This window comes from Mastomys coucha, unplaced genomic scaffold (genome assembly GCF_008632895.1).
Source record: "Mastomys coucha isolate ucsf_1 unplaced genomic scaffold, UCSF_Mcou_1 pScaffold22, whole genome shotgun sequence".
Taxonomy (NCBI): Eukaryota; Metazoa; Chordata; class Mammalia; order Rodentia; family Muridae; genus Mastomys; species Mastomys coucha.
In genome coordinates, this window is record NW_022196905.1 from 5,348,937 (window position 1) to 5,374,980 (window position 26,044).

Genomic DNA, 26,044 nt, shown 5'->3' on the forward strand with positions numbered 1-26,044 from the left:
CATGGTGGCTCACAACCATCTGTAATGAGATCTGATGCCCTCTTCTGGTGCTTCTGAAGACAGCTACATTACAACTTACATATAACAATAAATAAATCTTAAAAAAGAAAAAGAAAAAAAAGGCATACAACATTTCTGGTAATTAACAATGTTAGAAATAATGTTTCCAGCTCTGCCTTCATCCACTTCATGGTATGTGAATTGGTTGTTAAAAGGGAGCACTGTATATTTTCCCTCTTACTAGTTTAGGTTTCTTTTAGCTAAGGTTCCTGTAACAGAGTAACAAGAGAATAGCATACACATTTATTTCAATTTTAAGTAAATCTTCAAAAGGAAATGAAGATCTAAGCAACAGTTGACAGTGTCGTAGCAGGTTCCATGAAGAATAGAGAGTGTATAGAGACAGGCAATGGTGCACTGATCACTGGGGAAGCACTCCTGTCTGTCCAGAGTGTTTGTGACTCCATGTCTTCACAGATAGAGGTGCTCAGTTCCTTTCAGGATAAAAAGACACCCCAACATAAAGGTCTTATGACTTATTGCAAGGTTTGGGGAGTCCCTCCAGTATTATCATGTGTTACTATGGAAATAAGAATTCCCTGTTGGGGTTCTTAGTTTCATTAATAAAAGAATTTAAGCACAAACCCAGAAGAAAGCTCAAGGACAATTTTATTGGACTTACAAAAAAAAAATCCACAGCAGTCAAACTAAATCTAAGCATCTGCCCAGAGAAAGAGAGTAAGCTGTGCCATTTGAGTTAGTCACAGAGCGCTGGACACATGGCAAGACATGAGACTGCAAGGCAAAAAGGCTCAGGTGTCAGGAAAATCCTGAGTACCAGGAAAAGCCGGTCTGAGGTCTGAATCTGAATTTAGGCTCTGGTCTGACTCTAACAGAAAAAGAAGAGAAGAAAAAGGACAATGTCAGGACTCAGGTGGGCTGTCCCATCAGAATCCCATGGCAGCTCTGTAGTGACTACATAGAGGGTGCTAGGAAGGCAAGGCTCATTGCATCTTTAGAGGGATGATTTTTTTTGTTTGTTTGTTTTTACTTACTTGCTTATTTATTTATTTGCTTTTTAAATTTTATTTTGTCTTTTTTTTTTGTTTTTGTTTTTGTTTATTTCTTGGATATTTTCTTTAGTTACATTTCAAATGTTTTCCCCTTTCCAGGTCTCTCCTTCTGGAAATCCCCTATCCCATCCCCCCTCCTCCTGCCTCTATGAGGGTTCTCCCCCACCCACTCACTCCCATCCTCCTGCCCTGGCACTCCTCTACACTGGGGCATTGAACACCCTTAGTCCCAGGGGCCTCTCCTCTCACTGATGTCCAACAAAGCCATCTTCTGCCACATATGTGGCCAGCGCCATGGGTCGCTCCATGTGCATTCTTTGCTTGGTGGTCCAGTCCCCAGGAGCTCTGGGGGAGTGGGGAGTCTGGCCTGTTGACACTGTTGCTCCCTCCATGGGGCTGCAAACCCCCTCAGCTCCTTCAGTTCCTTCCCCATCTCCTCAGTCAGGGATGATTCTTACTGCTGTTTCTGTAGTGTGGCTTAAAGGCAGATATATGCCTTCTAGAAGGCTGACTTCTCGTGCTGTAACAATACTGTTTCTAGTCACTTGTCCAGAAGGAAAAAGGACTCTATGAGCCTTTACTGCTGCTCCAACACTGTTATAGGGACCTTCCTCAGAACCTTCCTGACTTCAGGGGAAAGGGCAGGAGAAGGTCAGAGAGGATTTCATACATGTATATTGCCTCTCAACTTCTCCTGCCTAAAATATTCACTATGGCAAGGTGTCGTGTTTTAGAAATATCATCAGTGCCTGTAAAAGTAATGGTTAATTGCTACATTTCGCAATTTCCACTTCAGTTAAAATTCTTGCCTGTCAACAAGCTTAATTTCTTTTAGGACTGATCTGCTTAAGTACTTTGAATCTGTGCCAGTTTGTGTCTCCAAACCCAATAATAGAAATCAGTTACAGAACAGGAGGGAATGGTGAGATTGGTCAATGTCCCCCAAGTCAGCCTGCTTTACTGTGACTTTTTTTTTTTATTTGTATAGACTGTGTAAGATGACCTCTACCTTCTCGAATTCCAGATGGTTTTAGGGCACATTTGATCATCATTTACTAAATGGAACATATACTATTGGGAGATGCCACAGCTTACATTTTAAGAAGTACTGTTTCTGGGCTGGGGATGTAGCTCAGGGGTAGAATCCTAGCCCAACACTGGGAAAGCATTGTTGTACTTTATAAGTATTCAGAATGGGAAACTATATCAACACGGGAACATTTTAAGTTTTTGTTCGGAGCTGAAGTTTACTTCTAACTTTTTTTTTTTTCTAAAATCACGTTGTCCTCTTTGATATGACATAGGATTCATGGTTCTCATTGAAGTTTCAATAATTGCTTTGTTTGTGTTGAGAGCGGACCCACTGTGATGTGTCTCTGAAACCCCTTATATAATTTGCATTGGCTGATTTTACATTGACAAATCAAGCCCAAGCTTCTGGATATTTGAGTCTCTAATTACAGCTGCTGCCTGGATTCTATTTCTCTATGACTCATAATGTAGGCTTCAGATTATACAATTTATATATTTAAAAAATAACTAAAGAAAAAAATAGTGCTTTGGTATACATGGGTTTTGCTGTAAGAGAGGTAGTGTTTATGTGGTTACCAAAAAACCTGGTCTGGTATTTTCCTCAAAGTACACAGTCCTGTTGGTATCTTTATGGAGTATTATGGCTTGGTTACCTGGCTTCTGTTCAAATATATTTATTGACAAGAAAAGCAAAATATGTAGCATTCATGACTTGAGCTTTCAAATTCATAAGTATGATTATCACAAACATACTTCATAATTCAGAAATGCATAAAAGGTGTTTAAATAATAGATGGAGATGACAGGTATCATAAACAAATATGAGATGGATATAGTCAAACGTGGCAAATTTTGAGCTGTGGTTTCAATCATAGTATTTTTTGTTGTTGATTTTTATATATGATTGTAGGCAATTTTAAATTAGAGTGTCACTTTTAATTTATTGTCAGGCAGAAAACACACTTCTCTTGTATTCCAAGAATTTACCCAACTTAACTCTGTAATTGCTAGCAATATACAAGCTCATTATATCACAAGTGGTTGTATTTGATGCCAGCTGTTATGGAGTTAACAGCAAAGTTAAAAGGAATGACATATAAAGCACACTCTTATATTTGGTACAACCATCATAATTTCACAGCAGAAAATCAAGTGAGTCAGAGAGCTCACTACAGTGATGTTTTATACCATTATCAAGTGTGAAAAATACGATGTTTTCCCCAGAAAAATATTGCTTTTGATATTTTGTTAAGAATTCAAAATTTGGTTATCATTTACTGTTCAAAAAAACCTTCTCATTCTTTTCCCTGAAAGCTGTGTTTTGGTAAGCCTGTGAGTTCTGTTTTCTGTTCATTGAAATGGGGTTGAGAATATGAAAGAAAGGAAGAGATGTGCTGCTAATTGGGTCAGGTGTCAGCACTTTCTCTTCGTGGCTTGGTTAGAGGTAGAGATTCCCTACTTGTATTTAGGCAGTGCCTGTAGTTCCCAGAGGAAGGAGGGGTCTGCACAATAATGCAAATGAGTTCAATAAGAACATTCTGAACTTACAGCCGAAGTATGTTCCTGCAGTACGAAGACATCTGTGAGGGGTTTATGCTGCTAAGAGTGTCGTGCTTGGTGCTTGCTATTATTATTTTCACAATTTGATAGAACAAATCACTTTTCTTCATGCCAGCCTCATATCTACTGATGTTGATAATTCTGCCAAATTTGCAATATCCTTGTTGAAAAAATTTTCTTGATGTGTAGTGCTTTTGCTAAATATAGTATTTATGATACACAGAACACAGAGTACTTGATATATTTCATAAAAGTGAACAGATGTTAAAAAATCTGATAAACTATTTTTATTTGTCGGAATGCTTAAAGCCTCACACTAGCCTGATTGGAGATATTTATACCAATGATGTTTACTCAATTTTTTTTTTGAATTTGTGTATTTAACTTGAGAAGAACTCATTCTCCATTGCTGTGTGACAGGTACTAAGAGAAATGTGTTTCCAGGAAACAATCCGCTAGTAATTTGTTTCAGTACTTAACTTTTGGTATTTTTTTCCTTCCTTAAGTTCACCCTGATATAACATTTCATTATTAGATTAAAAAAAATAGTCACTCACCAGATATTAAAGGATGCAATTGGTTTCAGTTCAGGCAGGTTTTAACTGCGTTTTAATTAGCTTAAAACATATGCTTCCATTTATTGTATTATGTGGAGTACATCCTATCCCATTTAGCTGAGTATTGAGGACTATTGTACAATATTGTGTTCAGGCTAAAACAATGAAATACTAATTGGATCCAGTAAAATAACTGTAACGTTTCCGATTCCTATTAGGCAGGTTACTTAAATTAGGCTAATATAAAATGGTGCTTAATAGAACTGCAAATACCGTGATGATCCTTCAGACAGGAACACTGTGACAGGGGATTTGGGCGCGGGAGTTGGGGGGTGGGATCAAATACATTTGCATTACAATAAAACATTTCCTGCTGTGAGGGCTTTTGCAACTCTGGAGAAAGCTCCTCTCCAGCACCACGCCCTCTTATTTACATAGGAACGCCATCCCTTTCCTTTCCAGTTCCTAGGAACACTCGTCTCTCAGTGATGAGGATAACCTGCAGTTTTAAATCTGTTGATGAATATAGTCCTTTTATTATTTTGTCTAAGAGCATCCTGTCTAAGATCTTTATGTTGCACTGAGGGAACATTTCTCGTTACATACAGTATGTCTTTTTATCATGAGAATGTGTTGTCTAGGCATTAAAACCCGATTGCAGTCATTCGACTGGATTCATATTTTCTGTTCGAGCCAGAGAATGTCGTGAGTTTATCCTTTCTCTTCTTTTCAATTATTAATCACTGGCCTGGATATTTGGGACATTTCCGTATACTTTAATCATCCCGAAATGGATTTGAATGTAAAGTGTTGATAGCTTTTTTTTCCCTTCAGTGTCTCCGTTGGAGTTTCCTATGAGCTTGAATAACAGCCACGTGTAATCTCTTAAATGAAGAAATTTGAGAAAATGACACCAGGGTGCAAACGGATGGAGTGAACCTTTTTCAAAAATCCTTCCAGGGCAACACTAATTTCATCTCTTCATTAGTAGTCCCCATGGCGAGTTTGTGGAGGCATCCAGAGCCCTTTCGGGGCTGAGGAGGTGTTTCTGGGGAGGGGATATTTGAAGCTGCCCCTCAAAGGAAAAGTTGCCCAATGAGGTGGGAAAGGGACTACATTTTCCCTTGCGAACACACTGATAAAAGAGCTTTGTGCTGAACTCACAAGCACCCTTGAACCTTGCAGTTTGCTCCCAGCACTCAGATCGTAGTGATTCTGTGAAATGGCAGAGAGAGAAGAGCATTCTGGGGCCTAGCATGCAAATGAGCAAGCCATGTAAAGGCACAGAAAATTTAAATCCTGTCTATTGTATTCTAAGCAGGTTGCTAGCCAGCCTTTGTGGAACTGGTATAAAAATGAATCTCATCTTCTCCCTGGCATGAAAACTAAAAACATACTTTATTTCTTCACCCACAGCAGCAATTTTTATGCAGTTTTATCTTCAAAAAAGGGGTGGGGGTTGGTTTTTCTAGAAGTTTAGTGTGTAACATTTTCATTCATGATACAATTATTTTATCTGCATCTGTGCCTCTGATTTAGACCTTAATCTCCCGAGATCTATAGTTGTGGAATTTGTTGCTTCATTTATATTCACAGATAGTTCTCCCCCTCTTTTAAAAAGTGTTGGAATTAATACTATTTGCTCAAAGGAATGGCAGTTTTAAAAAGCTACTACATCTTAAGGGGCGTGCGTTCCTGGTGAAGCAAAAGCAAGAGAGAGCCTCTAGATTCATATTTCTACTTTTCATCCTTCAGGTGAGAAAAAAGGGATATTCCTCCAGGTGGAAAAGATGATAATTGTGCCATAAAGGAATGGGTCTAGCCAATGGGACTGTGACCAGGGGAAGTAAGAAGGGACACCATGAGTAGGGAAAGAGTATCCAGGCCTTAATCCCAAGTCAGACTCACTGAGACAGAGCCTTTGACAACCCACTCAAAGCAAAAGAGTGAGCCAGCCAGCTGGATGCTTTGCCCACCAGACCATTTTGTAGTGTGGGAGACTGCAGAAATCTTCTCCGTTATGTATTTCTCTCTCCCTTTGTCACTATTTCTATTTTCAGTTGAAATAATTCTGTTAAAATGGAAGGACAAAGAACTGAAGAAGCTTCCTGCTCTTAAGTAATTTGAGTTTTTTTTTTCTTGTTAGACCAATGACTGGTGCTCACCAAAGAGGCCCCCTCAGCATTTTTGAGCCTTTGCTACTGTTGCAGAGGACATGGGGTCATTTCCCAACATCATCTCACAGCAACAGGGAACTCCAGGTCCACCAACTGCTTCTGACCCCCATGGGCAACTGCACATACCTGGCATATACTCCATGTACACATACATTTTTTAAAAATTAAAAAGATTTCTTTTAAAAGTGAAAATGAAGCCTGGTAGTGGAGGGTGCACACCTTTAATCCCAGCATTTAAGAGGCAGAGGCAGGTGTATCTCTGAGTTCAAGGCCAGCCTGTCTACAGAGTGAGTTCAAGACAGCCAAGAGTACACAGACAAACCCTGCCTTCAAAACAACAAGAACAACAACAAAAGAGCAACAACAAAAAAGGAAAAATAAAATAATTATTAATTTGATAATTTGTGGAAATTATATAATTAGTTGGTAAAGGCCTTGTGTAATCTTTTCCTGCTTCTCTCCATTGCTAACATTTGACATGATCCTGGGACAATGGCTGCCATAATCTCTCTACCCTTGTACAATTATTGGTATATTTGTGTATGTATTTCTGTATGCTGATTGTATGTATTTGTATTTTCAAGCAGTTTTATCACATAACTTTTTAAAAGCATAGTGATAGCTTTAAAACATAGTGGTGTTTTACTGAATCTCTCATGAGTAGAACTTTGAATGATAGATGAAAGTAAATTACTATTATTTTGCTATAGTTTCTTTTTAAAATCAAAGCAGGCTCTTCATAGACATAAGAAATATACAGTGTTTAGATACAAAAGCAAAAGACTATATTTGCTAGATTTAATTATAGCCAAGATAAAAGCCCACATAGTTAATTAATATAATTAGATTTTTATCACAATTCAGACATTAATATTTAATTATACTTTGAATTATAATTTTTAACCTTTCTCTTATACATGTGAACCCACATAGACATAAGCCTGCTTCAACCCTGCTTTTATCTCATTGATCGCTAATTGTTTAGGTGTGCACACACATATAAATAACTACACATTCCAGTTACATAGATTTATAGACTACAAATGTTTTAGATCAGGGGTCAGCAAACTCTTTCTGTACAGAAGCCGAGAGTAAATATTTTAAGCTGTGCCAGCTACACCGTGTGTAATGAGGCTTCTCAACTATGCCCTTGTAGTAAAAGGGTAGCCATAGACTATGCATTAATGAACGAGCGTGAGTGTGTTCCAATAAAACTTTATTTGTGGATACATTCGAATTTTGTAACATTTTCATTTGTAATGAAATACTACTTTTCTTTCAAGTATTTAAATAGGTAAATCCATCTTCAGTTTGGAAGTTTTACCAATACAACCTGAAGGCTGCCCTTGGCTAGAAGTTGGAGCTTCTGTATTCCTGTACCACCCAATACTTTGGAAGGTGAGGTCATGATTTTACTGATTGATGAGCATACAAGTTTTCTGTATCCTATTGTATTCTCATGTTCTGTCACTTCAGTAAACATAGAGCAGTTATATGGGGGACATTATGTGTTACTTTTGGTGCAGTCACAGTAGACTGTTTTATTTTTCTTGTACTTTAACATAGCATTAAAGGGAGCAACTCAAGTTCCTAAGTCTCCCCTCCTCTTATCATGGATATGTTAGCAGCACATGATGCATGCTAATTATGAAGTTGGCTGTAACAAGGGTTCCTCTTGTGAATCCATTTAAGAACTGATTGTTTACTATCTTTTTCTGTAAGTATAAAATTTTAATTATGCCACTGACAGGAACTGTGCGTGATACAGTGGTCTACATTTATCACTGGGAGAGGGCCAGTTGCAGAGCTGTTTGACTTTGGAGAAATCCTGATGCGTTTGCAATGTTGAGCAGCAGGTGCCACATTATTATGTACAGAAAAGCAATTAGGAAGCATATTGGATGAATGGGGAGTGCATTAATATTAGCGAGTACATTTGTCAGTGGTTTTGATGCGAGTCTTTTTCTTTCCTTTATGCAACATTAAGATTGTGGCTCTCATAAATTCTCCCCTTAAATTGCCATCTGTTCCCTTGTCAGGCAGTAGTGAGGTAGAGAAAAGTTTTCTTGACAAAATGAAAGGAATTTCTCTTATTTAAAAGAGAAGAAAAATGGCCTATAGAAAGTTCCAGAATTGTAGGTTGTGTAGTTCGGCTTTGCCTGTGTTAAGTAATTACCTTTGAATGTAGCATTAACTAGAGAAGCCTTTGATTTTTACACGTTGCTATTTTTTCCCAGTCATTTCATGTATTTTTAAATTCAATAGGAGAGAGTTATAATTAGATTAATGCAATGACAACCAGCAATTGGCTACTTGGATTAAGAAGTTTGAGAAGGGAGTTGCTGTTTTCCTACTATGGTGCATCTTTCCCATTTCCTGGTGCAGCCATGATCCTGTCCTGCAAGGACTGAAGGTTAATCACTTGTATAGCAGCCTTTTATTTATTTATTTTTAGACTCTTGGCTGAAACAAGCAGCGCTCAACATAATCACTGACTCTTCACTTTTAGCTCAATTAGCAATCTCTACATTCCTTAGAAATTCTCTATATAAATACGTTTTATAGCAACCTCATGTTATCTTTGTGACAAACATCAAAGTATATTGATATCAAATTTTCCAAAATTGTCATTAACTGAAAAGGACTAGGGCTATGCAACTCTGACTATCTGCTTTGTCTGGCTAACTGACAGGTAATATAATTCCTTTAACTCCAAATACTTAATTGCAAAGTTTTTACCCTTAATTATACTCATTCACTTTTAAAATTTTGATCATCATTAAATTTAGTTTTGTTTTTTGCTTTTTTAATGGACTCTCTCTCTGATTCTTATTTCAGACATTCTCAAAACTGCATAGAAAGAACAAAGAATTAATATTAATACTGGGTGTGATAGTACATTCCTGTAATTCCAGGACTGGGAACTTGAGGGTATGGGCCACGGAGACAGGAGGATGATGAGTTCCAGGATAGCCTCAGCTACAGAGAGAAAACTGGCTGGGATAGGTAGATGGTTAGGTTCTTGATATGAAAGCTCCACTACCTAAGTTTAGACCATACCACATTGGAATCCATAACGCCAGAGCTGGGTGGGGATAGGGGGCAGCCAGACAGGCACATCCTAGGGCACATCCACATGTGCACACACACAGAGAGGAACTTCTAACCTCTTACAGGTGTGTGTGCATGCACACACCACACACACACACACACACACACACACATTGTGCTGACATCCACAGAGAATGAAGAAAAGAGAAGAAGAGAAAAGAAAAGAAAAGAAAAGTAAAAGAGGAATCCATGGTCAAAATAAAAAACCAAGACTGAAAACTAAAAATTGTGTTAAACTTACACCTGATATTAAAAGTAACCTTATTTTTTTTAAAAATAATATTTTTAAATAAGTGTTTTGGATGTTAATAATAAATGTTCGTCTGATTGTGGTCTCAGAATGGGTGGAATCAACTTGCATATTAAAGGTTCATGGTTGAGGTGCCTATAAAAATCACAGACTCGGGGGAGAAAAACATATGTATTTATTTAATACAAGTTTTATGTGACATAGAGGAAAGAAAGACTCAAAGAAATAGCTATGTCTCTATTTTGCACTGTTTGAATATTGGCGCACAGTGTGTGTGGTTCTGTTGGTACTGAGCTGAGGGATACTAGGCAAGGCCTGATTGCTTAGCCTCACCACTGCGAGTGTGTGTGTTGACAGATGCTGCAATGCCTTTATTCTGGGGACAGGGAGACTACCTCTCAATGCATATGGGTATTTGGAGCTGTTTAAGGGAACTTATAAAGTCTTTCTCTCTGGGAGCTTATATAGGGAAGAAACAAAGTTAGGTGGGATCCAGGAGGCCTTCCTGCTACTGGGTTTGTGCTATGTGGAGTTAGTTGGTGTGGTATTTTGATACAGTATCTTGACTGCCTTAAGAAGTGTAGTTTTCCACCCAGGTAGTGTTTACAGATGCAACCTGAGCTTTGTGCAGGCTCCAGGACAAGGATGCCCTGCATTGCAATTTACAGGGTGGAGAGGGCGGAACAGGCTGACAGGCATTCTCTAGATTTCCTTCCCTCTTAATCATTGGAGGACCATTCAGGAAGACTAACCCTTTGCCATGTAAATCATAGGAAATGCAAACAATTAATTCTTAGTTCATCATTTAAAATAAGATCAAGGGTTTTGAGGGGTGGCCAAGATACTAACATCAATGGCTGTTTTTTTAGAGGGTCTGGGTTCAACTCCCAGCACCCACAGGGCCACTCACAACTGTAAATTCAGTTCCAAGGAGCCTGAAACTCTCTGCACCCTTCTGAAGGCACCAAGAACATGAATGGTGCACAGACATGCATGCAGGCTAAATACTCATACACAGGAAGTAAAAGCAAAATCAAAAATTCTGCAAGATCAGGCATTGTGTCTGTTGGTTACCATGATTCATTGTAGTTAGCAGATGTAAGCAAATAGAATCTAGCATTGTTAGTGTCCTCTCCTTCTGATTCATTCCTTATGGGCTTGTCTACTCTCTTGGAACCCAGATATTTAAGTATTGTATAATAGGGCAATATTAGAAATACCATGGTAAACTCTTAGTTTGTGAAACCACGTATTTCTTTTGTATGTTTGGACTTAGCTGGATTACTAGTATGTTTATTCTATAAGTTGCGCTTTCTCAGATTTTCTTGGTCATGTATAAATAAAAATTTCCTATACAACTCATATTTATAGATGACTACGTAGTATGTTAGATATTGTTCTTCAGTTTTAGTGCCATGTTCTTGGTATAGTACCCATTGAATCTCACTGTCTCAGTTAAGATGCTTGGCTGAAAAAGGAGGATCTAGGTTTTGTGTGTGTGATGACATATAGCTGGCCTCTCATTCTCAGGGTAGACAGCTAACAAGGGCCCAACAAATACCTTCAGAGGTCAAGTGAAAGTACAGGTCACAAACCACAGCAAAAAGATCACAATTCCTTACCATCAGTTGCTGTGAACTCCTTTGTGTACCATCAATGCTTATTTTATCCAATCTCCCATTTACCAGTAAGATGGGACAGGTAGTGTCCAAGTGAGATTTGAAGACACTGACCCCTTGTCTGACTTCCAGACATTCCACAGGGAGGACACAGGGAGCAAGGGAGGCCAGAACTCAATGCTTTCTATGGAGACCTGCTAATTCTGGATGTGGTGCCCTCCTCCCTCCCAGCCCTCTGGGCTTTCTCTGTTAGTGGACATCTCTAGTTAACCTACACGTGGTGCTGAGTTTCATTCTGTGTTTGATCAAACCTCCAATTCACTTGGTCAGCATAAATGAATTCTAACCTGTCTCTCTGGCTTTCAGTCTGGAATGCCTTTGAAGATTTTTTGTTTTGTTTTGTTTTATTTAAACCACACTAAATAGAAGGAGGTCATGGGAGTGAGAGACCACACTGGACTGGGAGTTTTCTTTATGTGTGTTTGATGGGTAAGTTTAGGTCAGTCATTCATTCAAACTAGACCATATCTTCAAAATGAGGAAGCTGGCCTTTGAAATTTGCTAACTCCCTTTCTGGTTTGGGGTTTTACCTCTGTCCCATATCTTTCAGAAAGTCTCTGAGCTTCATGCTCTCTGGAGCTCAGTCTTCAGTTCCTGTGTCCACATGACTCGGGGTCTTCAGGTTCCAGTACCAGTGTGAAAGTGTGCCAGCTGTGTGAATCAGACTAGGCAGATTAGCCTGCTGAGTTTCTGCCCTGCTTACACAATGCAATGGCAGTCGGCACTCTGCTGTCTTCACAGGGAGCAGGAGAGGCCAGAACTGAATGCTTTCTATCAATGGAAATCAATGCATGTCATGATCCCAAGGAAGTAGTCAGTGTCCAGTTGTTTGTGGTCAGCACCAGTAGTCCACTGTTCTGTCTGTTCACTGGTCAGGTCTTGAAAGCTGAGGGCAGGTCTGAAAGGCACAAAATCACAGTTCTCTATGGTGTTAGACATGTAGGAGTTCAGGAATTCCCCACAGGCCTCTCAATCCTTACACTAAACAAAGTTCAATGGGAAGCTATGTATATATTGAAGCTCTTGGAAGGGTTAGGGTAACATGACTCTATCATTTAAAGCCTGAGAAGGAAAATAAGTATTTTAAAGTGTGAATGCCAGGCAACCTGGCTTTCAGCAGTGGCAAGAGAAAATGCCCCCTGAGCTTTGTAATTGGATGTCTGTCACTGCCTTCCAGCCATCCAGGCAGGCAAATCCAAACCTATTTTCTGTCTCTCACTCAAAAGAGAGATGGAGCCAAGCTTATAACCCTTCTTGGCATATCTTTTGGATTTTTTCTTGGGTTCCTTAATTATTAATTTATTATTATGAAGCCATCACTTTGAATCTGGGCATGAGTACAAAATAGGAAAACAACAACAAAAAATAGCCTAAAAGTGAAATGACAACATTAGCTATATGAGGCCCCTGTCATTATAACAAACTGCCTGTGATAATTAGCTTATAAGGAAAGGAGGGTTATGTTGATGCACAGTTGTAGAGGGCCAGTCCTCATTAGGTTAGACCTATTGATTTGGGCCTGTGGTGAGGAAGCCCATCATGCAAATGTGTAACTGCAAAACAGCAACCTTGTCCTGGAAGCTGCAAAGGGCTAGTGCCCTGGTGTCCCCTCAAAAGCATTCCTCTGCGCATTCTACTACTTTGCCAGCTTCCTCTCTGTATGTCCTTGACCCTTGTCTATTCTGTGTCCTGTGGATTTCAGCATCATTACCCACTTGCAGCCACACCTATTTGCAGGAGTTTAATCAGATGCACTTAGTAGCCAATTCCAACATCCCCTGAATCTTCTTTCTTTTTCCCCTAGTCCATAGGGACCTGCTTTGTGGAATCTAACCTCAGTGGAACTTGGCATACCCATTGTCATAGCTCAACCTCAATTTACCCATCTATTAGACATAGATTTTGGATTATTAGTTTTTTTTTATATTTATTTGTTTTGAATTGGTGTTATGTTTGTTTGAGTCTGGTGTATGGACATATTACTTCAAATGTTCCTTTTTAGTTCAGGATCAGGTACAGTTTTGTTCTGGCATCCTGGTAGAAGAGCTTTTAGCTGCACCTCCTTAAAGTTCTTCCAGGGCACACATTTAAAACAAGCAAAAGAAATGGCACCTTTGCCACAGAGATTTCAGAGTGACTGCCAGATGCTTCCTAAGCAATTATTAACTTAATTCATTTCCATGCATCTTTCTTGAGGCTTGATCTTATCACCATTCATGCAACACTGTGCTGATTACTGCAAGAAGAAGGCACACAGAAAATGATCCGTCCACTGAAGGGAGTTTACAGTTTGCCGAGGAGAGGAATCTCAGTAGACTCTGGTGGAAGATAATGTCCACAGAAGGTCAGGGACAGTAAATAGCTCAGTATACTGGACTTATGGGAAGAAGCTTCAGATGGGAAAGGATATTACCAGCACCTTAAAAGAGGAGCTGAATTTGGACTGAGGTAAGAAGCTCTCCATGCAAGAAGGAGGACCTGAATTCCAGCCTCAAAATCCATGAAAAACAAAACAACAGCAACAAAAACAAAATCAAGGGTGGTGGTGTGCCTTGTAATTCCAGCTGGAAAGGCAGAAACAGGTGAGCCCTTGTGTCCTGCTGACCAGCAAGCTTAACCATATGGGTGAGCTCCAAGACAGTGAAGAAACCCTGCCTCTAAACAAACACACAAACAAACAAACAAACAAAAAAAAACCCATGTGTGATGCTTGAGAAATGAGGCTCGAGGTTGTCTTATCAATGCACAGGCACGCACACATACACGCAGCCGCATGCACCCATGCATACAGGCATTCACACTTGTACTGAATATGGAAAGAACAGAGGGAAGGTCCCAAAAGTGCCTTCAATACTTCTGCTCTCTGTACAACTGTATATAAATAATAAACATGCTGAATTTCCAGGGTGTTTAGGCTTACCTATTGGAAAGGCCAACCTACCTCCTCCTAGGTCTGTGTCTGTTTTTCTTCATTCTCTGTCAGCTGTAGACAGGTCGAAGCCATGCAAGGACAAAGTTAGTTGGTAGAGAAGCCCCTGCCACACAATTCTGTGCATGCAGACATCACAGATTTAGTGATGCCTAATGCCTTTGGGGAGTTGGGAATCCAATGTGGAATTATGATTTCATAACTGTGAATGGGGGTGTTTTTTCTTAGATTATTAAGATTTTCTTGAAACTTATTTTTTTGAGACAGGTTTACTCTGTGTAACAGAGCTTTGGCTGTCCTGGACTTACTTTGTAGATCAGGCTGGCCTTAATCCACCTACCTCTGACTCCTGAGTGCTGGGATTAAAGGAGTATACCACCGTGCCTAGCTCTCTTGAAACTTAAACAACATATTTTACTCTAAAATCAGTTCCCTCTTGTTAAGCAGACTTAGCTTCATATACCTCATAATCAGGATCCCTTACTGTTGCCCATTTTCTTAGGGTTTAAAGAGCTATTTCTTATGTTCTTTCTCAAGACTTTAAACACACTGGCCACATATAAGTTCTTCTCCATTACTTTCTCGATCCCCTTCTCAATAATCTAAGATGCTGTTATTGGTTTTGTTGTTGAGCATCTTTCTGAAATACCTTAGCAAAGGATAAACATGGATTTTTAGGAATATTGGATAGAACTGGTAATATTTTCTTCTTTCTTTCTTTCCTTTGTTCTTTCTTTCTTTCTTTCTTTCTTTCTTTCTTTCTTTCTTTCTTTCTTTCTTTTTTTACAAAACCTTTTACTGATACTTCACATTCATTGAGAGAGATGTAGACATTGTGTCTAATTCTCTGCATTTTTACAAATCGCACAAGGCAACTCTGGATAACTGAACATTATAAATATCCTCCAGACCACTTCATGTTGTATTCTAGATGGCTGATAACTTATTAAAATGTTTACTTTTTTCTTACTTCTTGAACTTCATGTGTAGAACATATATATGTATATATGTAAAAATTACTTCCTGCAATATAAAACTTGATTTTAAAAGTGACATTGTGCTTTTCTTGTATGCCTATTTGATTATCTTATGAAGTAGACATTTGTTCCCTTCATTTTTCATGATTGCTATCTATACTTTTGCCTCTCTATGTGAATATGTAATGTCTATAGTCTCTACTAATATACAGAAATCGTCATTCTCAGATCACCTAAAATAATCTTGGTGTTGTTCAACCTCAATTTTTAATTTCTTCTTTGACAGAATTTGATTTTTAAGATTTCATTGTCTAGAACATTTTTGCGTTTTTAGCTATTTTTATCATTTTAAAAAAATACATACAGTCCATAGGCCTTAGAGTCATTATAGAGTAGTATACATATTTGGTTTGTTTTCCTAGACTTATCGAAGTGTGTGTGTGTGTGTGTGTGTGTGTGTGTGTGTGTGCATACTTTGATCTTGCTATACTGCTGAGTGAAGATGACTTTGAACTTCTAAATCTACCTATCCCCCACTCCTGCAGGGCCAGTATTATAAGTTATTCCATTGTGGCAGATTTATGCAATACTGGAGACTGAACCCAGAGTTATGCATGTTAGCCAAGAACTATGCCAACTATATACATCCCAGACCATACTCCGCCCTTGATTTGTGATTTATGGTTTGATATCAAACTTGGTACTTGATTTATTTTGTTTAATATGTATGTATATGTATGTATGTGTGTGTATATATATATACATACATATATTTATATTTGTATATATCTACGTATCATATACATGCAGATACATACATATATATGTATATGCATATATATGATATATACACATACATGCATATATGTGACAATTCTCTTGAATCTGTGATCTGGTCAGCCCTTGAAGATACAGAGACATTCAGACACTTCCTCTCAGTGTTCAGTAATGGAGTCTGCTAACATAAACTGACAAATAGAGGGAAGGAGAAAAGTTATGGCTGTGGCTCAGGCTTAAATGCCCTTTATTAGGAGAGAGAATTGGCCTGTTGGCAATTTTGGTGGTGGGAGTGTGACTAAATAAACTTCAGGGGAGAAGAAAGGGCTTGCAGGACAGATGGCAGCCTGAGACCAAACCCCCACTCTTCCCCTGTGATGAGTTTAATCTTGGCTAATGTAATTTTAGAGGGAAGATTGAAAACTGCTATGTGTCTCTTTGGTCGATCTGATCTGTGGATGGAGAAGGAACATCAGAGAAAGACCTTCTGTGCATGTTCTCCTCCCTAGGTGCCCAGAAAATGCAGAACAATAAGGTGTATCTTAGGGTATCATTTTCTAAATCCCAGGAGAGCTGTGTGAGTCAGACTCACAGATCTCATGCAGCCACCAGATCTATAGCAATCGTTGCTCAGTACATTATGTCAGGAGTTCCTTATAGCTATGCATGCTCCCCTCATTCTTCTCAGACCCTGGGTAGGTTGGCTCCTTAGATACTCTTGTGAGTCTGCTTTGTCACATATAGTTTTTCCCGTTCCAAGAAGATAATTATCAGTCCATGGATTTCAGAGAGATCATGGGACATCTTTCCCTCTCTTATTAGCATTGAGATTTTTCTTCAGAGTTCTTTCTTAATCAATACATTTCATGTAAATGGCAGTGGTAGGCCCTTACGCTATTAGATCCTTTTTTGAGGTTAACTACCAGATAGCTTGCATTTGGTGAATTTGTGTACAAAGCTATCTTTGTCTTTCTCTGTTTCTTTTTAGCTGTCTCTGTTGCCTTCTCACAGTTTGTCCCTCTCTCACACACTGTATATAGACACACACAGTTACACACAGACACAGACACACACATAAATGCCACACATGCATGCAACAAACACATAGACATAAACACCATATACAAGTAGACATGCACACAGGTATATGTAACATACACATATAAATATGTACATGCACACACACATTGAAATTTTCACTATCTTGTTTTCTGACTATATTTTACAATACATATGTCTATCTATCTCTGTCTACATCTCTGTCTATAAATTATCTATATATACATTTATATATCTATATATTGATATATCTGGGGTCTTACCAAATACACTATCTTATATAAGAGAGCTAAGATAAGCAAAAAGGAGAGGAGCTAGTGCAATGGGGTTAGGAAGCCTTATTCCATCACATAATATTTCTTAGTGGCTCTTTGAAAAGACTCATAAATACCCTTGCAAATGATGGAGGACAGAGAAAACCTTTGTACTCTGCCTCCTCCTGCCCTTGTGGGAAAAGTGGAATGCATGTTTAGGCCTGCGTCTCAGAGGGCAGCTCTTGTCAGTTGTTACCACTACAGCCTGGGCAGAGCTGCCTTCTGTAGATTTAGAGACACCAGGAGAGTCCTTCTTCATCTTGATTGACTGTTCAATTGACACACGGGTCAAGGTGAAAACAGGTGGTGCTTTCCTTTCCATGACCCTTTGGGAAGGAAGCAAAGATAGCATTTGGTAGTTAAGACACTTGAAACAGTATATAGAAAAATCCTGGTTATGTTTTAAACCGTTTTCTTCTTTCTCTCGATTGGATGTGCCCACCCAGTTGTTACACAGAGTATTCATTCCTAGGAGAAAAACCTATTAAAATACTCCAGAGTAGTTACTTAGTGTGAACGTTTGGGATCCTTGTCATTTTAGCAGAAAAAAAAAATGGATATTTCTAGATTTGTTCCCAATGATTACATCCAACATGTAATAAATAATTCATATTTTAACTGCTTTAGTATCTACAGCCTCATTTATCAGTTTTGGGAAGTATGATCAGTAGTAGATATTTGCAAAGAGATGTACATTCCATGTGGTCTTTTATATATATATACTTCCATCAAATGACTAAGTTTCACTTTGGGGCTTAGGGTAATGTTTATTCTTTCCTTATAAATTGCTTTAACTTCTTTATCAGATGTTTTAAAAACTGGTTAAATATAGTCAAGTAAATATGAAATTGAGCTAGTAAGTTGAATTTTTGGTTTCATTGTCAGGTATTTACTTTAGAGATAAGGCTAGTTCTCACTTAGAAATACAATATTTCAAGGAACAATTTTGACTCTTAGAAAACAAAGAGGTAAAAAGATGTCACACACACATCCATTATTCCCACCGGTAGGATATGGGATAAATTGGATAACTATACTGATAATAAAAAAGAAATAGTACTGCCTGGTGTGGTGGTGCACATCTTTAATTCCAGCACTCAGGAGGCAGAGGCAGGCAGATCTGTGTGTTTGAGGCAGCCTGGTCCACAAAGTGAGTTCCAGGATAGCCAGGGCTATCACACAGGGAAATCCTCTTACACAACCCAAACAAGTAGTACATTATTTTAAAGATTATTGACCTTATGGCAGCACACTTCTCCATTTGACAATTCTTGTCCTGATCCTGTAGTCAATGACCCTTTGGCCCTGTTACAACTATTTGTGTTGTGTCCCCAGTAATCGAAGCACAGGGGATGCTACAGAGAAGGGAGGAAATGTTGGTGTCCTGACAGTGTAGGGTATTAATCCAACTGCATGTTGATATTTGCTTGCCTCAAAGGTATATTTTAAGACAAAAAGTAATAAACATTGGAAGAGATCTTATGTTTTTTTTTTTTTAATTTTAATTTAATTTTATTTATTTTATGAGTACACTGTAGCTGTACAGATGGCTGTGAGCCATCATGTGTGTGGCTGCTGGGAACTGAACTCCGGCCCCCGAATCCGGCGTAATTCACTGTAGCGGTCTTCAGACGCACCAGAAGAGGGTGTCAGATCTCATTACGGGTGGTTGTGAGCCACCATGTGGTTGCTGGGATTCGAACTCAGGACCTTTGGAAGAGCAGTCAGTGCTCTTACCCGCTGAGCCATCTCACCAGCCCGAGATCTTATGTTTTAATGTGGTTATTTTGTGCTTAATTCTTTGGCCCTTAGGATGATGATGGCACCTCCCCCCTTCTTTAAGTTCTATAGAATCAAGAAAGGAAATGGGTTTAGAATGATTTAAAAGACATTAAGATTGAACCTAAGGGTTTAGAAGGCCTGGGTCAGGAGACTCCAACACCTGTCTACCTGAGACTGAGTAGAGGAAATGAGTAGGTCAGCTTCTGGTTAGAGCTGATTTCTTAAGTTTAAAATAAGATGTTGAGTTTGAGTGAGAAGTGATTGGCTTGGCGGACTGAGAAACAAGCATGGTATTGTGGGTAGAGGTACCATGTTTGTGGAGTCCAGAGAGACAATGTGTTTATAGACACAGAACATCAAGCTGTTCAATGGCACTCAAGGATCAAAAGGAAGGGAGAAGTGAGAGAGGAGGCCAGACTGTTAGATGGCTGGTAGCTGCCATGTAAAGAGTTTGGAGTCTTTTCTGTGTCTGGGGTGGGGGTGGGGAGCAGAAAAGGGTCGCCAGTTCCTCCTTAACAGGACCTTAACTTCAATTCTTTTATGCTTTGAGGCGCTGTTGGATATTTGTTAACCCGATGGAATTAAAGGTGTTTTCCCCTGATGAGTGGACAAGTTGAGTTCTTTAGAGAGATGCTGCCTGACCCATATGGCCCAATGACAGTTTGACAGTTGACAGCTTTTAGTCAGACTAGAGTCACTTAAGCTGCTTACCCATCCTGAGGCAAGCACGCGGCCAGAGCCTGGACTTCACATCATTCTGGCTGTCTTAATTGGGCACTAATTAAATGTTTTGGCTGGAAACCTCTCCTTGCCATGGCTGAATGGACTCATTTGAGGCCAGTATTTCAGGGAAACATCTTGTTAGGTTGATCTGATTCTCTGTTTAAAAAGGAAATGCACATATTCAGTTTGTTCCTTCTTATTTTGGCAAGGGATTTATCTGGTTTTCTACTTAAGGAAATTTGTAAATTTTTTTAAAAAACTGATATATATACACACACACACACACATATATAATGTATATATAATGCATATATTCTCATATATATACATATATATGTAATATGTCATATATTTATAACGGTAGGTCCTTATATACACCCAGACTGCACATTCATGCGTGTATATACACACACAGTCACAACTCACATAGTCCTGGGTAGGGAGCTTTTGTGAAGCTCAAAACCGTACTGTAGAAAGTACATGTAACATCTAAATGTTGTTTAACAATGTTAATGCCTAGTTGATATCCTTGCTGCTCAATTTTTATACTTGTGACAAACCATAAACAAAACATATCAGAAATTTACTGTAAGATATTAGAACAATTGTAGAGATAAGGATGACATATTTCTAATCCTAGGGGCTTTACACATGGATGCTTGGACTGAGCTATGGTCCATCTTTACTCAGCCATTGCATCTGAGAAGTGTTTCTCAATACATAGAGCATTGTAAACAGCAAATTGTTCATGACTCAGGGAAGGCTTTTAGTCTGTGTCTAACAGATACCCATGAGAGCAGCAAGATGAACAGTAGGTAAAGCAGATGCATGAAGGAGAAGACTCTAAATGCACTGTGTATCGGCAGACCCTGCAAGGGGGCAGCATGCAGGAGGCTGTTCAAATAGTCAGTAAAGGCATGGAGAGGACTAGACATAAAATATCAATTATTTCTGCAGAAATTCCCCTGCTTTCTAAAATTACACTGCTCCTATGAATTTTGATTTTCTGGTAAAAATAAACCTACTGATGTAATATTTTTCATAAAATAATGGTAGTGTTATTATATTAAATAATAAATAACCTGAAAATTGAGACTTATGGAAGTTAAAATTAACACCTTATTATAGTTTTCTATGAGGAAATTGGATGAAATAATAGGGTTTGAAGGTGATTTCTGCTCTGGAAAAGGAAAAATAAGAGGTGTCACAGTTCATATGCCTTCAACTTTCAATTATCTTAATATGCATTAATATATATTATATTTGATAAATATAGGGTTATAAGACAGAAGTCTCATCAATGAGCTATTCTTGCATGCATTTACATTTAGTTACTAAGGAGTAACTTGTTTGCGATCAACAATGATAAATCAGAACAGGTTCCAAGAAAAAAAAAGCTGCTGTACCTGAACTAAAGTAAATATTCAGGGCCTTATGTATATGCACATGTGTGCATGAGAATATATGTACATGTTCATGCCTGTGTGTGTGTGTGTGCGTATGTGTTTCCAGGAACATGTATGTGAATATGGGATACATTCTTTTGTGTGTGTGTGTATGTGTGTGTGTGTAAGTACGTATGTATATGCATGAGCGTGTGTATTCAGATATGAGATAAGTGTTTGTGTGTGTTTGTATGAGCATGTGTGTGGGTATGGGATACATGCTTTTGTGTGTATGTTTTTTGTGTGTGCTTAGGACTTAAGAACGCGTTAAAGTGTATGTCAAGCTTCCTAATATTTACTTACCTAATGAGGCAGTTTTTCTTCACGTTTTCATTTAACCTTTTCCCTGCATTCCCAGTCACCATCCCATTTTGTTGTTGTTGTTCTGAGTGATGATTCTGTGTGTTCTTTTCCTACTTAAAATTTAAAGAGTTACATTTGGGCGAGGAACAATGGAGGGCAAGGGAACCCTGGAGTGTGTCTGATGTGCTGGTTCTCCTCTGTGCCACCATTTTTCCTCCCGCTGTGGAGCGCTAAATGATAATGCTTGCTGCCTTCCTGAATGAGGCCTACACGGTCTCCAGCTGTGAGCATGTGATCAGTTTTTATGTTTGATTTTTGCACACAAGTATACTACAGTACTGCAGCATGTCCACAAACTACCTCACTGATGCTTTCAGGGAAGATGAGAGCTGAGGGCATCGAACAGTAAACAAACACCAAGTAATTGCATTTTCCTTTTAAAATCCTACTCTTTTTTTCTTTTCTTCTTTAAGAAAGACATGTGTTTGTTTGAATCCAGAATTTTAAAATAATTCAACTTATATTTAATGGTCAGGTTCAGGCAGATAACCCATCCTTAATAAATTTACCTTCTAGGTAATTTTAACATGGGATGAATTGTCCAAAGAGAGAGGAGATTGTTTCTCCCTTTACTCAGACACATGATTAACAATTGCTGCCATTATGTAATAGGTTGATTCATGTATGGAAAGTATCCATGCATCTTCCCTCTATTGATACTGGCGTCACCTAAAAATGGGGATCTTACAAACTCTGATTTTTAAATTCTGATTTTCTGGAAGTAGCATACAGTATACACACACATATGTATATGTACATGTACATGTATATATGTCTATGTATATATGAGACATATATGATCCTAGGTTTAGTGACATATTTTAACAATTTATATTATTAAATGTTAGAACATTATATTTTCATGTTTTTCCTATAATTGAGTATGTATTTTTACTGTTAATATGTTGAAGTTCATGAAATAGTTACCTGTTCTTCAAAGCAGTTAGTCTGAATTTTTAAAAAGATAATATTAAAACAAAAACAGATTTAGGTCCGTTAATATTATAGTGTCTGTTAAGTAACCAACCATGTCTGGCTCACTGATAAGATTGGAAGAAAAAGAGAAGAGGGATCAGAAAGGGATACTCTAGCAAATGAAGAAGGAATTTTTTTGTTGTTGTTTCACATGGTAAAATGGCTTAGTTTTTGTAGTGGCTTTGAAATTGGATGAGAGCCACATAGTTTATGAATATATGAGAAATACCTGCACTCACACTAAAACAAACAAACCTACTTCTATGCTGAGATCTGCTTTGTAAATCCCAATTTGACCTGTGAGCTCCAGTTAGGAGGGAGAGCCTCCAGTATGTTCCGTCTTATTTATCTAGTATAAAACTGGAAACAAAGGGCAAGGATAGTGTATTTTGTGGAAGACGAGATCTTAACTTTTTCAGTAAAGGTGGGTGAACGAAATCAAGTGTTCTGTGTCTCATTTGTCTTTTTAAGCTGTGGTTGAAATGTGTTCCTGCACAAGGAAAAGCAAATGGAGATGGGCTCATGGAGGTTCCAAGTGGCTGTCAGCCTGATAGCAGAAGTATAGTTGTGGGTTAACTAAACCCCAGTGATCCTTTCTAGGGATATCTCTTTTTGCTTGTAGAAATCTGGTACTTCCTGAGTATCCTGACCATAGATGTTTTTAGTCGCATCCTTACTGTGGGTGACAATGCTAAATCACTTTCAGCGTTCAGTCATCAACTTTATGAAGAGTCGGTACAGTCCCAAGAAGACAGATGAGTACAGGAAGGGGACAGAGCCGCACTTGGTTATGAAACCTTTGCAGAGATTATGGAGACAATTTAAGGTGTTTCTGTGAACTTTTTTTTTATCAGTGTGCTGGAAGAATACCAGCCACTCACATAAACACTGAATATGAAGTGTCTGGGGACTAGGGGTCATTTCCAGCTCTACTTTGAATTTCATGACTTAGTAAGTAACACTTCTCTCCTTCTAGGCTCCCCCAACTCCACATGAATGTAAAATGCACATCCTATACACACACACACACACACACACACACACACACACACACACACACACACATATGCACAGGCACACATGCACACACACACACACACATGAGCGCTAAGTGTATATAAAATGTACATTACATATATAAATCTGCACATGAGCTATACATTTACATATATAGCAGTCCTTATCTATGCTATAATTTCTGTAATGTCAGTTATTTACTGAGGTCAAGAGTATCATCAGTATTTTTAGAGGAAGATTCCAGGACTAATGACAGTTTTAAATTGCTCTCTGTTCTGAGCAGCATGGTGAAGTTTTACCCCATCTTTGTCTGATGCAGCACCATCCTACCTGGGACATGACTCAACTCTTTGTCTAGAATGTCTGCAGTATGCATGATGCTCCCATTAGTCAATTCCTAGCAGCCTCTATTATGTTATCTACCGTCTCAGGAGTGCAGGAATTGTTCTCCAGTTTTCCTTTTACCTAATAGTAGCCTCAGCAGCAAGAGCAGCGATGCTTATGATTCACACGCGCCCAGTGAAAATGGGAAGTGCTCTGTTTAGTTGAAGGAGTGAGAGTGTGGGCTAAATAAGAAAAGAGGAAAAAGGATATTGATGATAGATAATAAGATTTATGGTATGCTATGGTTAATCTCTTATACTTAATTTATAAATTAAACTTTGTTATACAAGTCTAGGAAACTACTGTATATGGGTTCTGGTATTATTTTCATTGGTCAGCTAGCTCTCCACTGTTGGAGAGGGACAGCCTGTTACACACATAAAGGGGATTTTAGTACATTACTTATCATATGTTAACTATGTATATATGCATATATTTATCTATGAAATAACTATCTCTGTTCATGTGTCTATCTATCTACCCAGTCAACCATCCATTTATGAGATTAATAAGTAGCCACCTTTTCTTCAGTGGTTCATTATGATTTTCCTTGCTTGCTGTTGTTCTTTTATGGTGCTGGAGATTGGACCCAGGTCCAGTTACTTGTATCAATGCTTTACACTTTATTTTGACATTCCCAGCATCCGCTGTAGAGCAGATATTTTGTAGTTTGCAACAACTAGAGCCAGCAGAAGCAGGCCAGCCTTGTTTCTGTAGAGCCACTGGAATGCCTCCCTGTGAGAGCACCTTTCTAAAGTGAAGGAAAGACCAAAGGGATGACTTAGAAAGATCTTAGTAGAATAGAAGACACTCCTGTGGGGGTGGAAGTAGGCACACAGAGAACAAAAAGCCAGCTGCCTGCAGTTTGTGTCTGTTGAGATGAGCATTCTGTTCACGTGTCAGGAGACTAGGACATTAGAACTGTGCTTTTCCTCCTTAGGCCAAGTGGGAAGAAGCAGCTAATTGCACAGGCTTGGCTTTTACTTTGCAGTTACAGGCCGTTCTGTGTGACTCAAACTCACCACATTTATTGCCATGAGTTTATTTTAGCTTTCGTTAGCCTTGGGACAGGACATCAGAGTTAATTGTATTTACTGGCCTCAACTTGTCCTTTAGTTTTGTGGCCAATTTGGGGCCCCATGGTGCTTGTCTGGCACATTTTTAACTAATTGGAGGCAAGCAGTTTGGAGATGACTTGCTGAAATGTTAGTGTTAAGAAGTTTAAGGTGCCCCTTTCAGTTTCTACCTCTTCTCCTAACTCCCTACTTCCTCCTGCACTGCAACAAAACCCATCTTCTGAAGCTTTTATTTCCACAGGTGAAGATAAAGTTGAGACCTGCCTCTCCAGGATTGGCGTTTTACAGGGAGCCACTGTAGATCTTATCATACAAATCTGTTTGATGTAGACAGATGATAGTGACTTTTAGAGCTTTCCTCTTATCTATTTAGGAATTGTTTAATAAATCCATAAGCTGTGAACAGCTTACCCAAGCCATCTTCTACAGCAGTCCAGACTTTTAATCTGGGTCTACCACCACTGTTTCCCAATTAAACAGCCCAAAGAGGCAGGCCTTCGAATGGATTAATGACCTGCAAAATTTCATTTAAACATAGCCATTCTTGAATTTTATTAGTGGAAAAATACAAACTGGTCCATGGTCATGGATTATTACAGATTCACTCCAGACTGCTGATTTGAACTCTGATGAACCTGCGACACTCTCCATTAAGCTTCAAAATGAGCTTTCTCTTAATTGGGGAGTAGGATGGGAAAGTAAACTCATGGCCGAGGATGCCAGATTGGTGAACATTTCTTTACTTTGGACAGTGTTAAAACACATTTGATGTGCATAGAGGCCA

The 26,044-nt window shown here is 38.7% G+C and overlaps 2 long non-coding RNA genes across 4 annotated transcripts in view; both read left to right on the forward strand.

Annotated features, from left to right (window-relative positions):
* LOC116069201 overlaps positions 1–26,044 on the forward strand; it is a 525,801-nt gene that overhangs the window by 98,104 nt on the left and 401,653 nt on the right. The window lies entirely within an intron of this gene.
* LOC116069202 overlaps positions 1–26,044 on the forward strand; it is a 53,739-nt gene that overhangs the window by 23,103 nt on the left and 4,592 nt on the right. The window contains exons 2-3 of one of the 3 annotated variants that reach the window (XR_004109904.1): positions 7,683–7,797; positions 13,636–14,105. This is a non-coding gene — a long non-coding RNA (uncharacterized LOC116069202). Of the gene's footprint in view, positions 1–7,682; positions 7,798–9,237; positions 9,613–13,635; positions 14,106–26,044 lie in introns of those variants that run through there. The other 2 variants (XR_004109903.1, XR_004109902.1) reach the window with 2 other exon arrangements.